This window comes from Trachurus trachurus (assembly GCF_905171665.1).
Source record: "Trachurus trachurus genome assembly, chromosome: 1".
Taxonomy (NCBI): Eukaryota; Metazoa; Chordata; class Actinopteri; order Carangiformes; family Carangidae; genus Trachurus; species Trachurus trachurus.
The window spans coordinates 24,395,482-24,411,316 of NC_139891.1; the positions used below are offsets into that span (position 1 = coordinate 24,395,482).

The window sequence follows — 15,835 nt, forward strand, 5'->3', positions numbered from 1 at the left end:
TCAGGAAGCGGTGCCACACAACACCGCACTGTCACTGTCTTTTTTTTTTTTTTTTCCTACACAGATAAAGGTCACTGGGACAATCATGTCGCTTTGTGAACATTTGTAACTGGCATGAGTCTAAAAATACTATATACAGGTAGTAGGCTATAAAAATATTGTCAATAATTCTGTTGTACATTTACTAAGTCAGGAGGAAAGTAAAAGGAAACGTAACAAAGAAAACTAATTCAAAATATGTAGGAGAGAATTTATATTTTTGGGGTACAGGAGCTGCAGTAATAGTAGCCTATACTGATATTGGGATAGGCCAGATTTATTTAGCTGAATGTTGATCAGGGGCAGGACTCGGTATTTGATAGGATTGTCTGATAGGAATTAATTTCCCCTTATATCATTGTTTATCAACTACACAATAAAACATTACAACACTTAAAACAAGACAAAGCTGAAACCAGTTTGGAGACAAACACATCTAATTAGAAATGAGTGTCATGAAGATATCTTTGGCATTTAGTTTCCACCTAAACACGGCAAAGAGACACTGACTGAGCTAAATGCTGAACATACTCAAAATGACAATGTTAACACGCAGATGTTCAACGGGTAGCCTAAATTGTTTAACATGGTCACTGTCTTAGTTTAGCATGCTTACATTTGCTTATCATGGCAACAGGCAAAAGTGCAGCTGAAGTTGGATAACAAGTTTTGGTTGTAGCCTAACAATTTTAATTTCATGCTCAATTTAGACTTTATTCCACATCTTTAAACTGTTATGTCATTTTGTTTATTGTTCAAGTTTATTTTTCATGCTAGCTGTCAATGCCAATGTGTTAGTTGTAAACTGTGCCAGCGAGTCGTGGCCACAACTGACAGATTATTGAGGGGGAACATAAACAAAATTGAGACGAGAAAGTAGGCCTAGTGTTGTTGTTGTTTTTTTTCTTGTTTTTTTTTTTTTACATTATTCAATTTTCCAATAACACTGCCTGCTCTGTTGTTAACATCTTCAAACTTATTTCATGTTTATTATAAGTCTATGTATGTAGATATTTTACATGCCAGTTGTTGGTGCTAACGTGTCAGCTGCTACCTGGATAGCAATATCCTCATACCACAATGTCAAATTTCATCCTAGTTTATGTTACAACCAACCTGGACCATGTGGTGAATTGGCACATTTGTGTTTGAGGCTTGACCAGACATGTTTATAACAGTAGTTAATTACATTTTGAACACACTAAGTTAAGACACAGACAGAAGAAATGTCCTGTTACAACCATCCCTTGTCTCCCTTACATTTATATAGAACCACCACTAGTGCAAATAAGACTCACCAGTTGAGTAATCTTGGGGAAAAATATTGGCTTTTATCACATTAGGTAACCTTTAAAGGCTGCTCAAGCTTTCGAATATTCAACTGAGAGCAACCAGCTTGTGAAAATGAATAACAATGCCAGATTACCTGACAACCCCCCCCCACCCCCCATACTGCTCTGAATCAGATTCCAAATCAGTGAATATCTCTTAGTATTTGTAGGCCATCGACAACTCGAACCAGCCCCCAAACACACGAGAGAGCTGCTGAAGTCAGCAGGACTGGTTTCCCTTCACAGCCGTGCTCTCACTTGAACACATGCTGACATTACTCAGCACAGCAGCAGCAGTCACAGAGCAGCTGGTGAAAGGGCTGGCAACAAAAGGAAAGGAAGAAAAACAATCTGCCTCTGTGTGTGTGTGTGTGTGTGTGTGTGTGTGTGTGTGTGTGTGTGTGTGTGTGTGTGTGTGTGTGTGTGTGTGTGTGTGTGTGTGTGTGTGTGTGTGTGAGTTTGTGTGTGAGTTTGTGTGTGTCTGTGAGAGTGTGTCATACTACACTAGCCAAAACTTCACCCTAGTAAAGGAACAGGTCCCAGTGATAGTCATCATAGTCAATCATAGATTAACTCTGATAAAAGGGTTGACTTTAGTCAAAATATGTAGGCCTAAACAGCAAATTTTAAATCATCGGTGGACAGCAACTAGGTTTTTGTAATTCATTAAATTCATTCATTTTAAAGCAGAAGTAAGCGATCCGGTCGTTTTGGCTAACTTCTTGTCAGCCGATGGAGTTAGCAGTCCCCGCCCTCGTCCCTACGTCACCACATTCACGCGCATCCCTTGGCTACACACAGAGAGGACCGCTCCTTTATGCCGTTCTCTCTCCTCATTGGATAAAGGTTGTAGGATACAAGGAAAGTTTTCTCCTCGGCTTACAGCAGAGCAGAGTGACTGACAGACCCGTGTTTCAGACCAAACACTCTATATAAGTGATTGCTGTCGGAAGATATAACTATTTAAGACTTATATTAACACAAACATTGCGCTTACTTCTGCTTTAATATTCCACTGGAAATTTTATGAGGTATTCTTATTTTGAAGCAGAGCTTTGAGTCAGCAGAATCAATTGAATTGTCTTTTATTTTGAAAAAGCGATAGACCATTTGCTTTCCATCACTGGAAACAACAACAACGACAACAAAAAAGAACACACACAGCCAACACCTACACTGTCAGTTATGTTTGGACAACTCAGTTTGGTCCTGGCAGTTTCCTAATGATGTGTTGGTTAAAGATGAACCATCGATCTGACCTCATCTGAAATTCATGTTTCAACATTTAGCTACAAATATTGAAAGATTCATCTTGTTTCAAATGTCCATTGTGTGTAGCATGACCAAACTTGACAATTTGCTTATTGAATTGCAGTTTTATGGCTCTTTTTATGAGCTTTTTAGCTCTGGTACTTAAACCCTACTAAAAAGTATTATTTGATCAGTGGAATCAATACTCTGACTCAAGTCATGGAGCTGTGGACTTCATACACCGCCAGAGAGACTTGAGCTCGCTTAATCAACAAGACCAAGCGACAGATTGTGGTGTCATGTCGGTATAACACAATGCCAGCAGCTGATGTGGACCTTTAGTCAGAGACAATTAGATGGTGTCAATGCAGACGGGTGATTCACAGTGGAAACTACGTGAAACGGGGCCAATGCAAACCACCTGTATGTATCATGTTGTAACATTATTTTTGAGAGCGTGGAATAAAACTGCATCAAGTCCAGACAGCAGCTTGTTCATGACACAGCAGCCTGTCGACACACACACACAGACACACACACAGGCTGACAGGAATTCCCATCCAGACAGCAGGTGGGATCAGGGTGTGGGGCCGATGTGTGTGTGTGCGCGAGGGGCGGGGGGTGGTGGTGTGTTGAGCTGGCACACTTAGCTGTAAATGGTTGGGAAGGGCACATGGGAATTTGAGAAATAAATGTTTGCACACCAGGCGTTGCTAAGAAAAACAGAGGATACAGAAAACTAAGTTACAATGACAATGAACCTTTTCCTCATCGTGAAACATAATGGAGGGAAACTGTCTGATGTGAGGCCGTACATTTAGAGCAGGTATGAGGCAAGTGGCAGAAAACAAAAGCTAATGTTTTGTTTGTTAAATAACAGGGTTAGTAGGCCCTACTGACATTAAAGATCTGTAAACAAGCCTAAACTGAGAGGAACAAGAGAGTTCAACACATGACAAAAAAGTATTGATGATTTCTGTTAGCATTACAACCCTGAAGGTTGATCAAGCCTTTTTGACACAAAGTGCACAGTGCATCTTACTGAATATGAAGGAAACCATGAATAAAACTAAATGTATGTAAATGTCTACTTCATAAAACTGATCAAAATTATTCAGTTCCATATCAAGTGAAGGAGCAAAGTTATAGTTCAACAACACACACTTTTTCTGCACTGACAATTTGAACAGTGCATCCTGTAGCAGACATTTACACAGGCATTTGTCTCTGGTTGACAAGATGCTGTAGGCGTAGATGTCAGGTCTCCACAGCTTGTGATGGTTAAAATTTCACCTTTTTCCCTGGTGTTTTAGCTCCCTCACTGCAAATCACAGGGGCTTCACATCTTTGTTGATGTTTTCAAATGCATGCCCTTACTGTTTTTCTTGTATTTATTCTGCTCTACCAGGCTTCATTGGTTTCTAGACATGGTATTAATGTCAAACAGCAGACCCTCACTTAGGTGTGAATTGTTCTGCAGACACACACCACCTTACATACCACAATTTTGATTTTTATTCTACCCAAGCAGAGGGTCAAGACTTTGCTAAATGATTTTTTACATAGTTGTCTATAAAGATGAATGGATGGATACAGGTGGTCAGTGACATTACTAAACACAACAACACAGTAGCTACCTGTCGCCTGGCCTCTGCTCCGCAGCTCCCGCAGATCCCCACGCTCCCCCTCGTCCCCATCCTCGCGCCGGGCCTCGGCCATCGGGATTTAAAACGAGGCGGAAATCAAAAATAAACAAAGAAATAAATAAAACTTTCTCTCCGAGAGCAGCGGATTGCTCTTCCATCCGGCAGCTCGGTCGATAACATCGGTTACTGTCCAGAGGGAAGCGCAAGTTTGAGTGAGTCCTGCCCACAGCAGCTCTCTCTCCCTCCCCTCTCTCTGCTGTGGGTGGAGGTGGTGCCACTCACTGCCCGAGCAAAGTAAAAAAAAAAAAAAAAAAAAACAGAAACAAAGAAAGAGAGAAAGAAAGAAATTTAAAGTTCTCAAAAAAGTGTTCTTTATTGTTGAAAAAAAAAAGTTTAATGCAGCATAAACATTTAATGCTTTATCTCTGCAGGGAGTGAAAAGCCCTGGTGGGGTTATGGGGTAAAAATCTGTGTGGTTGAAATCTATCAGCCTATCAGTGTTGAAATAATATTTACAATCACTACAGGGACATAGGCAGGATTTTACTTAAGCTTTTCTTTTTTGGTTGTAAAGTTCCTGATATTTGATGTAGCTACTACATTTTATTGTTCTAATGCTCCAAAAGAAGTGTAAAAGTAATCTTTCCTATAATCAGTCGTTTTGGAGTCGACCCCCCAAAAAAGAAAAGAAAAAGTTTTGCATTGATGCACTCTCATCTCATACTTAGATTGTCACCAATAAAATGAATCCCCTTTAACACCTGTGGGAAAACTGCATTTCCACCGAACATCCACTAGATGTCGCTGCAGACCTGTCCATTATGGTTGTCAACTGTCAACTCTAAACCCAAATTTAAATTAAAAGGTGAAAAGTTGGATAATGTATAATTTAATAATCACAGAATTATATCTATAGCTTGTATATTTTTAGATTTTGTTTCCCCAGTTGTTTAAATTATGACTCAGGCAAAGTGTCTCATTCAATCAAAAATAAATGCTGCTTCTGTCTTTTTTCTGTCTGTTTACAGCTACAGCGCCTATAATTTCATGCTGGAAACCACAATGATGACGTATCCTACTGGAGATGTGGACAGTGTAAAGGAAAAATAAAGTACATCCTACATCTTAAATGTACTGTAGTTTTAAAACATGATTCCACGTCAACATGAATCAGAGAGTGGGAGGAAAGCCTGGTGGATGAGCTGTTCTGAGATAAATGGGGAGGGGGAAAAAAAGTTTTGTTTGTTTGTTATTTTTTGTTATTTTTAAGACAAACTGCCATACACAACTTCTGTGTCACTTTTATGTCCAACAGATGGCGCCATAAAGATCCTTGTCATATATCATCTCTTGTCTCTGGGTGGCATCTGAATCAGCTCAGTCTCCATGATGAGATGAAATCAACACATGCACTTTGGAAACTTTTGTAAATCGGATTTAATATGTTGATGTTTTAGGAAAGTGGGTCCTGGAAATAGGCTTACTTTAAAAGATATAGGCTATAGTAGGCCTAACTCATGTTGGAGTAGATAGTAAAATGCAGCAGACAGATACATACAAATCATAATTTATATGACCCTATTATAACAGGTGAAAATAAAATGATCAAAGGTGTAAAAAAAAAAAAAAAAAGAATCTTCAAAAAAAATACCTGTAGAAAAGTATAATAAACACAAGGTGTAGCCTAAATATTGACAGACTTCAAAGAGCGCCACCAGACACCTCTCCCAGTCGGTCACAGTAGAAACTCATGGAAACACTCCTTCACTGGATGTGGCCTGTTGCAGCTCAGTGGGAGGAGCTTACAAATGAGGATTAGTGTCGTTTCACCTTTATGTGTGTGTGTGTGTGTGGTGTGTGTGCGTGCGCGCTCCGGGCCAGGTTAAGTAGCTTGGTTACATTGTATACCTCCGTGTAGGCTACTGTTGCGTGGGGCATTATAGAGGAGCTGTGTGCCGTTGTTTTTAATTGTCAGAGGAGACAAAAAAAAAAAAAACCCGAGTGAGTGCTGGTGGTTTAAACCGAGAAAATCCTCCTACTGCTGCTCGACTGTCCGTCCAACCGGAGGATCCGTCCCAGTCTGACGGTAAGAAGGAAGCGAACAGCTCGAGACACAACAACAGGCTTTTGTGTACAAGTGTAACTTTAACTTCTCTGTTAAAAACTACAACGTTGCTGCTGCGACGGTTTCTAGTGTTTTAGTTTAGTTTAGTTTAGTTGGAGCATGTGTGCGTGTGTTTTGTTATTTTTCTCAGTTGACAGTTGCGGGACTCTGTGATTGACAAGTGCGGGTGGGTGGAGGAGTTGGGTATCTCCCATCTAGTATTTACAGAGGGGGTGGGGGTGGGGGGCAAACGCTGGTCTCTGTGGTGCTTTACTGGGGGGTTTCCCTTTAACATGCCGGACTAGTTTCACATCTTTTGTAAAAGTTGAAGAAGTGAACTGCGTAATGACACTTTTGTCTGGAGCTGTTGTTGTGTCCTCCTCACCATAGAGACAGTGTGGTGGTGGTGGACTCACCCCATAACTCCAATCACTCAGCCAATAAACCAGTCTTTGTTGAATAACATGTTCTCCAGTGCAGCATCTAGCTTTCATAATCCTGCACTAACATGCAGAGGCGCCCACAGTGGCACAAATCATCAAATCATGTATCCACGTGTTGGGAGAGGTATTAAATCTCCCAGCCACGCAGGAGGATCCACCTGCCCTGACTCCTGAGTCTCCCCTCAGGCCTTTGTCCTCCTCTGAGACGCTCTGAACTCACGCATCCAGCAGTCAAGGAGGCAGAGCAGGAGCAGTGTTACGTAGGGGTGGTGTTGAGTTACCAGAAAACACCATCAATGTTTCATGGTTGCTCATCTTGTGTGTGTTGAGTGTCATTCCTGCACACAGGTGTCCTCTTCCCACCTGCTAAATCAATGTCTCACACAGTCACCTGGTGGAAACGGAGCTTTTTCAGAGGCCGCTGGCTTCCAGGAGGAGACGAATGAGTGTAACTGTGTTTTTTTGTTCAGCTTCTCTTCTCTCTGGAGAGAGAAAGCCAGAAGAGTTACCTCATCCCGCTTGTCTGATTTATTACTCTGCCGCCTGGGAGGTTATTTTCTCCACCCTGTTTGTTTGTGAGCCGTGAGTGTGTTTCCAAGTCTGCTGGTCGTTTTAAAAGCATTTTTAAACAGATGTTGAAGGTTTCTTTTTTAGTTTTATTACCGGCTAATCAGTTAAATTGTTTTCTCAGTGCAGCAGTTGAATACATTGCACAGTGGCCGGCCCTGAGAGCTCACAGAAAACATCTTCATCAATTTGAGAACACTGTGGAGACACTAAAAAGTATTAATCCTGATTATTTACAGGACAATTATGATAAAGGAGTGAACATATTTTCAGAATTTGTCCATTTACTTGTGTTTTCTGAGGTTGCAGTGTGTTGAACTCTGTGATATTGTCTGTAAGATGTCAGCGGATAGTGAAAAATGCTGATCATGATTGTAGAAAAGGACCAAAACTTGACATCTGAGAAGATCAATCAATATCGAAATGGCATCATTTTAGGATAAAATAATGAAATGATCATTTGCTGCACAAATCTGCTGCTCCAATATTTAATTCAAATGTTAATACTGAAACACTGAAAAAACAGAGTGAAAGTAACAGTTTCCTCTTTGACCTCTTGACCTCACGTGGAAGTGCTTGATTGAAATTAACCTTGGACAAGTATCCCATGATTCCTTGAGCTTGTTTTGATGCTGGGGTTTCTGGGTTATGATGGAAATCTCTAGTAACGTTTTATTATTATAAAATCCTAGGAGGAATCTAATGAACCCTCATCACTAACCACCAGACCTTCATGGTCCGATGGGGTTTGATCCAGTCGTCGTCATGTGGCCTCCACAGTGTTTTGGTCATGGTCACTGTCACACTGCGGTCCTCCTCTGCCACACAGCCGTGTGTCATGACGTGACTGATATTCCATAACCCTAACCCTTAGACCACATGATAACTGCTCAACAATCTCCATCTCCTTCTTCGTCAAACTCTTTGGTCCTTAATATGAAAACGAGCGTCTCCCCCTCCACAAATGCAACAAACAGCCATGTCATGATCAGATGTGGCTGCTGCGGTCGCTGAGCTGGTTTTAAAAATTCCCTTCATGTGGATCCTGTTTAAAGCTCATTAGCGCACGAGCTGGGCTGCTCTGAGGGGACGGAGTAGCTTTATCCAAGCTCCTGCGCTGTGATCTCTGTAGGAATTATTTTTTGCTCCAGTGAAGGATGTAAAAGTGTGACCTTTTTGACTTTTGAAGGGAAGCAGAAGCAGTTAACTGTGGTTTTTGTTGTTATTTGGTTGTTTATGAAGCTGCTCTTATTCCAGACCGTTTTATAGAGGATTCTCAGGCGAGGCCGTCTAAATTTATACAGTGTGATCTGTGTTGTACGTAATTGGTGACATGCTGCGTAGGCACTGCCTTGTAATCTGTTCCACTCCGTGCATTTACAAAGATGTAAATCCCAGCTGTCCCTGCAGCTTCCTTGGATTGGCGGCCGTAAACACCAGCAGGTTGTAGACAAAAACCTGCGAGAGTGCATGGTGGTCAGTCAGGCATTTGTGATACTTTTGTGATCTGATAGCCGGGAACGAGAGGAATGCGTGGCTTATCGGCTGCATCTCAATGAATACTAGTGATGTTCACAAGCAACCCTGAGTGTGTTTGGCAGAGATGTTCGCACACAGCATCTCTAGACTGTGAATAATGGTCATACTAATGTGATTAGAACGTATAGGCTCAGGTCACAAGCTGGGGATGAGATCAGCTTCACCTTGCCTGATGCACTGAACACTGTTTGTGCAGAGAAGGGTCTTAAATTAGTTACTTTTCAGAAAATATGGAGACTTAAAATTTTACTTTGCAAAGAATAAAAGCACAAGGAACCATTTCTTGGGTAACTCAGTCAGCATAAACAACAGAAAACAGGCGCTGCCGCTGTGGTCACTATACCAGCAGGTGTTTGTGCATGTCACCAGGTTTCCCACCTCCCTCCGTTCCCACCATGACCAAGCAAGATCAGCTTTGTCCCGTGTTTGGGATTATTAGCCCCACCCTCGGCACCCGCGCCCCGACGCTGCAACATGAAAGCTATGTGGCAACAGTCTCTGGCAGCGTTTCCTAAAAGCTCAGCACAAAAGTAAAGTATCACCTTTTAATTTAGAGTAGCTCAACATGTCAGGGGGAAAAAACAAAACCTCTAGCTTCTCTAGTGAGTGGCACAAAAAGCTTCTCTTTTAACTCTACTTTCCCAAACTGTTAAAAGTGTGCCTATAATAGTGTTTTATTGTTGTTAGCTTCCATTTGTTAGCTCAGCTGTGTTGCAAGCAACCCAAAGAGCTGCTTTCAGAGCGTTGTGGAGAGAAAAGAGATTGTAACTTAATCTGGTTAAACCACTTTTGAATGAGCTAGAATGGAAGTACGAGTTTTGTTTATGGAGCCTGCATTTTGTCCTGCTGTCACAGGGAGATGAGCTGTCATGAAGTGGAAAAATATAGTGCAGGTGTAGAGGCCAGTGTTTACTGCGATCAGCCAAAAAGTGTGTGTGTGTATGTGTATGAGTTTGCATGTCTGTTGGCTTTAAAAACGACACGGAAAAAGAGAAAGGAGTGTGAAATCACTTGAAGGCTAAAATAAACATGTTCCTTTCCTCAACTGAACTTGTTTGCAATGCAAAGAAAAGTGAGTCTAAAAAGGGTGAAAACCAGAAGACAGAAAGAAGAAAAAAAACACACTTATCCACACCCAAGCAAATATTTGACACAGATGAGCCTGAGAGGCGTTTTACTTTTTCCTTTAAAACTCTAGGTTTTGAGTTAGCTGTGTCACATCATAGCTTTTCTTTTCATCCAGTTGGCTAATTACACAAGTGCAGAGCTGCAGCGTGCTCTCGTCTCTCTGATAAACATCTCTGAACTTCACAGACATGCTCTATCTTCTATCCCCCTCCATCCGCATGCAAACACAACTTTTTTTTTTTTATTATCAGCAAGTGAGATGTGATGCAAACGAGCTCAAGAGGAAGTGGCAGGAGCAGAGATAGGATATACCCACACTAAACACATTCTTATCACTGACAGAAGCCCATTGTGGCGCAGAGGGGGGATAGGCTGAAGTCTCCTCATACCGACATGAAAGTACAGGGCTGATGTCACCACCAGCCCACATTGTGTACATACAATGAGGTAATTTAGCCCATGAGGGTCAGAGGAAAGCAGGAGAGAGAGATGGGAAGTGAGCTGTGGTTTAAGGTTGCAGGGTGGAGGGTCAGAGATGAGAGGAGCATTGTAGTGACAGATAGGAGAGTTATAACATCAGGCACACATTACATTACATTATGCATTGGGCTGAAAAAGACTTGATACTGCTATTATTTTGCAGATATTGCAATTTCTAATCATCTTTATTTGAAGAGCATTTCTCCAAATTCTAATTACAAAATTCAGTAGGCTGTATTTGTTCGATCTCAACATCAGGGCATCTGCTCGGCCTTTGTCTACTTTACACAGAGCTCAGTATATAGAAAGGTGTATTTTGTGGTTCTGCTGTGTGCTTCTTTGACTTTCTCCTCCCCTTCTTCCCTCGTGGCTAAACAAAGCACCTGTTTGTGTTTGCCCATGCTAATGAATCTCATCTTGTGATCACTGAGCAATATGGCAGAACGGCTCATTTCTGAAACCAGTTTCCAGCCGAAAGCACCCACCGACACCCTGTCAGCCCTCAGTAGCACACATTTGAAAATGCACAGACATGCAGCATGGAGCAACTGCTATCTGCTTACATAATCACAGTATTATCTCATAAGCTAGTTACAGTCGTGGAGCTTGTGTTTGCGTCCTGTAGGGACTCTAAAGGGAGTCTTCAAATTTTAATTATTAACCTTATGTATGACTGAACGATGTTCATTAAAGGCTGATCTTCAACTAAACATAATGGGATATAGTTGGATAAGCTATACCGTGCATGTGTTATGATGTATTACAAGATTAGCACATAACATTTTGAAATTGCTTATAATTAGGTTTAATTGTTATGGATTCTGGTAAATGAGGAGTAGGAGTGTAAGTGTTGTTAGGATAGTCAGTGTTGTAGTAGTTTGTTTGACATGCCCCTCTGGTTACATTGATGTAGTTCAGAGATGTGGAGTAAGCCGGCCCCTTGACATACCATGTAACTTTTGATGTTTCATTATAAACTTTTGGAGTTAAAGGCCTCTCAAGACTTTTTTCATGTCAGATCTGATGCTATACACAAACTTCAAGAAAGATGAAATCAATATTTGTACTTTTTCTTTTGTTGTTGTTGTGTAATGCACTCAGCAGTTTTCCCTTGACAGCCTCATTTGGCTCATTTTTTTGTTTTTATGGCATGGAACTGTATTGTCTCGGCACCCAGCAGTTGTACATGAGGCACACCCGCGGAGCACCAAATGGCAGGAAGACAAAGTTAGCAACTAGCTGATGATGAACACAGTGGAGCAGCTAAATAACCAAAATAACTTCCCTCAGGAGTTGGCAGAGACCTAAAAAACGGAGCCACACAGAGTGATTGATTGAATATTGGACCGACTTTCACCAGAAACACAACACCAGATTAATGCTCATAGCACTGTGTAAATTGCCCAGTATTTGCAGGTTCATAGCTTAAAAGCCGATGATAGGATTGATAATCAGGTTTTTGCAGGTTTTACTAAGCAGTGGTTAAATTGGGAAAACACCTACAGTGCCACCAACTATCCCACTTCCTCAGAAACCTATCATGGCCACCTAGAGCTTCTTCAATGACCAGAAGTATAAATAACTGAAATTATATCACACTGATTCTGGATCAGCTTCACTGCCAGAAAACAAGAGACAACTTGACAGTTATTATCAAACTTTTTGGTGAGCAATCAGTGGAAAACGCAACATATTGGGTGATTTGTAGTTATCATTTGTTATTTTTTAACTCTGCTGTTTATGACATTTTTGTTGCAAATAGTTTAGGTTTTTTATTTTTTATCCAATCTTTTCAATTTCCCTTTCAACTTTCTAATAAGCTCTGAACACAAGTCGAGTCTGAAGTCTGTCTCCCATGAAGATGAATGGTCCAGCAGGGTGGCCACTGCCCCGCTGGCTGAAGGCAATAAGGGACATAGATAAGAAAATGAATGGCTTTTCATCCCGCTGTGTTGTTGATTGGATGAGGACAGTGAAGGCTATAAATAGTCAGACCAGCCACTATCTGGCTCTTCAACGGCTTCACCTGTAGCCCTGAATATTTCAGCAGCTGCTATCACTTTAATGGGCCCGCCTGTCTCTGGGTTACCATGGCTGCCACCTGGCCGCTGTAAATTTTTCCCATGCGAGTGTCACCTTCAGCAGAGGGCGACGGGCTGTAATGCTGAGTTCAGGAGAAGTGAAACTCTGAATGCAACTTTTATTTTAGCAGCTAAAATCGCCCCATCTTCACGAGAAAGACAATTTTAGAATATAACTGAACCAAAACGTGTATTTGATGCTAAAAGTTAATTAAATCTGCCTGACAGCTTTTGGTTTAAAACTCTTGTCTATCAAGAAAGATCTTTACTCTACTGAAGGCAGGGTGTGTCTTAGCCTCTGAGCTATTTGTCCAGGCCACACCCGTGTGTGTGTGTGTGTGTGTGTGTGTGTGTGTGTGTGACAAATTCTTGGATCACAGAAAGCTGACAATGCCAGAAACCAGATCAGAAATAAAAATGACATGAGAAGGTAGACCATGTTTGCTCTTTCAACTCTTCTGAAGCTGCTTTGGATAAAAACAGAGGTGCAACACAATAAGCCAAGCCCATGTTGTCATCTTGTTTACCCTGTGCATGAAAGGACAGGAGCCTGTTGCTCTTTATGTGACACCACTGGCAAAACCAATCCCAGAATTAGAAAAATTACACATTTTGGTCACACTTCTTGTGTTATGATCTTGTCATAATTACTGAAACCAATCAGTATTTTTATGATAGTAAAATTAATTGTACCAACTCCAGAGTATTGTTCATAAACGTGAGCCAAAAATTCGTATTTACTCCAGTGATATTTCATTTGTCTGTGACTCTGTGCCAGAGTCTTTGTTTTGTTATTTGAAGCTCCAGTGATCAATAAACTGTAGGCCTATTGAATTAGGGCATGTGTTTGTACTCACATCTGTTCTCCTCAGCATCCTTTAACTCACTGTTTTGGTTTCCCGGCCCATATCTCCATGGTTGGGTTCATCGTGGTTGTTCCCTGATGTTTTCGTACCCACAGTGCATTGCTGACCCAGTTGGTGAACACAGTGGAGCATTCAGCAGCTAAAGAGCATGAGATTTCCCTCCGGAGTGAGTGAGAAAAATGGATGTAAAAGGTGCACTTTGCAGGAGTTGTCTGACATTGGTCTGTGATGTCCTGCTAAGCCCATCAAGTCATTTTTGTTGTGAGGGGAATACCAAAGCACCAAGCTCTAAGGAGAGGGACTAAACTACCGGTGTCATCACCAGGATGCTTTCTGCAGAGTGAACACCTCTGCGTTTGCTTTGGCTAGACGTTGTGCTGCAGGTGCAGTTATCCAAGACAGGTGGTTGTGCCCGAGGCGACAGTCAGATTATGGTCAAGTAGGCAATGGTGCATGAGAGGAAGCATGCCAGCTACCAGAGCTTGGTTGAGGATTGCCATTAAACAGGGTTTGCTGGGCAAGACCTCTGCAAGGCCCATCGGTCATTTTGGAATCCCTTGTCAAAGGGAGGAAGGCATCAGTAGCAGAGTGAACGTCACCATGGCTGTGGATCAAACAGCTGAACGCTGCTCAGACCTTGATCGGTCGCCCGGGCGAGGGATGTCTGACACTTGGGAAACGTGATGTCACTGATGTGTCTGAGCTCAACACAAGATTCATCTACAATCACTGTGCATCCTGTCAGACACAGGAAGAAATGCTTCAGAGATGTCAGCCAGTGTAATGACAGACCTAGAGTTGAACCACCAACCCTATAACGATTCAAACTGAAACAGAACATTATCACATGCACAATGGGAGGATCTTTGGCAGGACTGTTGCATTGAACTGCACTGGATTAAACTAGTTTTGCACCTTGCTTTGTGTGGAGTGTCAAAGAAGAGTTCAGAGAAAGAGAAAGAGAAATATAAGTGCGTCAGAGCTTATTGTTCAGTTAGATAAAGTGTGTGCTAATGTAGTTTCTGTCATGGCACATTGGAAACAAGATTCTCTCTCCCTGACTTTATTTGTATTGATCCTGCATCCCTCCTCGGGCCCACGGACAGCACCTAAAATATACCTGTAACACAGACTGGTAAACAGTTCTTGTTAGTTTTGGGACATTTGGTTGAATTGTATAGAAATTAATCCAATTCATCGTCCCCACCAGCAGCAACACACACATTGTGAGGATGATGTTTTCTAACATTTCCATTGTTGTTTTGTCCACAACGCGACCTTGTGAAAGAAATACCATACTGTATGGGTGTGGATAACAAAAGGAAATCCCAGGCTTGTTTTCTTCTCTGCTTCTGTTCTGTTGATTGTGTCTCTGGCTGAGGAGATGAGGTAACAGTAAATAGGCCAGTATGTATAATTGTCAAATTGCCATAAGTGGATAAGTGGAAATTACCAAATCAAGAGAATCAATCTGCAGTTTGAGACTGTAAACAAACGCAATGTAAACAGTGTGTTCTTCTCACATTGTCTCATTACGATAAACTGTCTCAGAAACAACGCACTGAAGATGTATTTTCCACAACCTATATTTTGTCTGTGCTCTCTCGTACTGTATGTCAGGTTATTTTGAGCAAGTGGAGCAGTGTCTTCTGGGTAACCATCAGCCCTCCTGCTGGGTGACAACATGACGGCAGGTACTGTAAATGGGAGCGCAATGTAGGTCATGACTTTCATGAAAGGCCTCTGCTGGATTAGTTGAAAAGGCACATTTTATTCTTCAAAAACAAATGGCTGTCTTTGTTGCGCTGGGAAATATGCTTGTTTTAGTCCCTGGTGAGAATGTGTAGAGTGTTACAAAGTGCTAAGTCTCATATAAGTTGTTAAACCCAAGTCTTGCCCCTATTGGCTAATAGTTCAAAACAGAAATATACAGTAAAAATGGGTCGTATGTGTGAGAAGTTGCTTCCAGAGTATTATTGTTCTTTGAGAGGGTTAATCATTACCTACATCAGGCTAATCTTCCAGTCTGCTGCACCACTGGCTGGGAAACAAAACAAAATAATAACAACAACAAAAAATAACGTCTCAAACCTCAGGGGCTTCGTATTGATTTGAAGGTTTTTGACATTACCCAGAAACCAAAACACAGCCGAACTGCAATTAAAGCGAGCATCAAAGCAGAGCTCATAAACAGGTGGAGGCAGCTTAGAAAGGCGAGTTGAAGCAGAGTGCACTGCAGCTACAGGGTTAGGGTTTTGAAATTTGAATATGGCAAATCAGGCAATACAGTTTACTTTGTCCACTGAAAGAAGAGACCTCTTCAGCAGTTCCTGGTTTGCTGCAGGAGATATTAATGCCTT

General features: G+C 41.6%; 1 protein-coding gene across 1 annotated transcript in view; it reads left to right on the forward strand.

The window, feature by feature from the left end:
- Window positions 1-6,154: 6,154 nt before the first annotated feature.
- fhip1aa (FHF complex subunit HOOK interacting protein 1Aa) overlaps window positions 6,155-15,835 on the forward strand; it is a 30,504-nt gene continuing 20,823 nt past the window's right edge. Inside the window, exon 1 of the mRNA XM_083981992.1 lies at window positions 6,155-6,353. The gene's annotated coding sequence lies outside the window, so the exon portion shown is untranslated. The remainder of the gene's footprint in view (window positions 6,354-15,835) is intronic.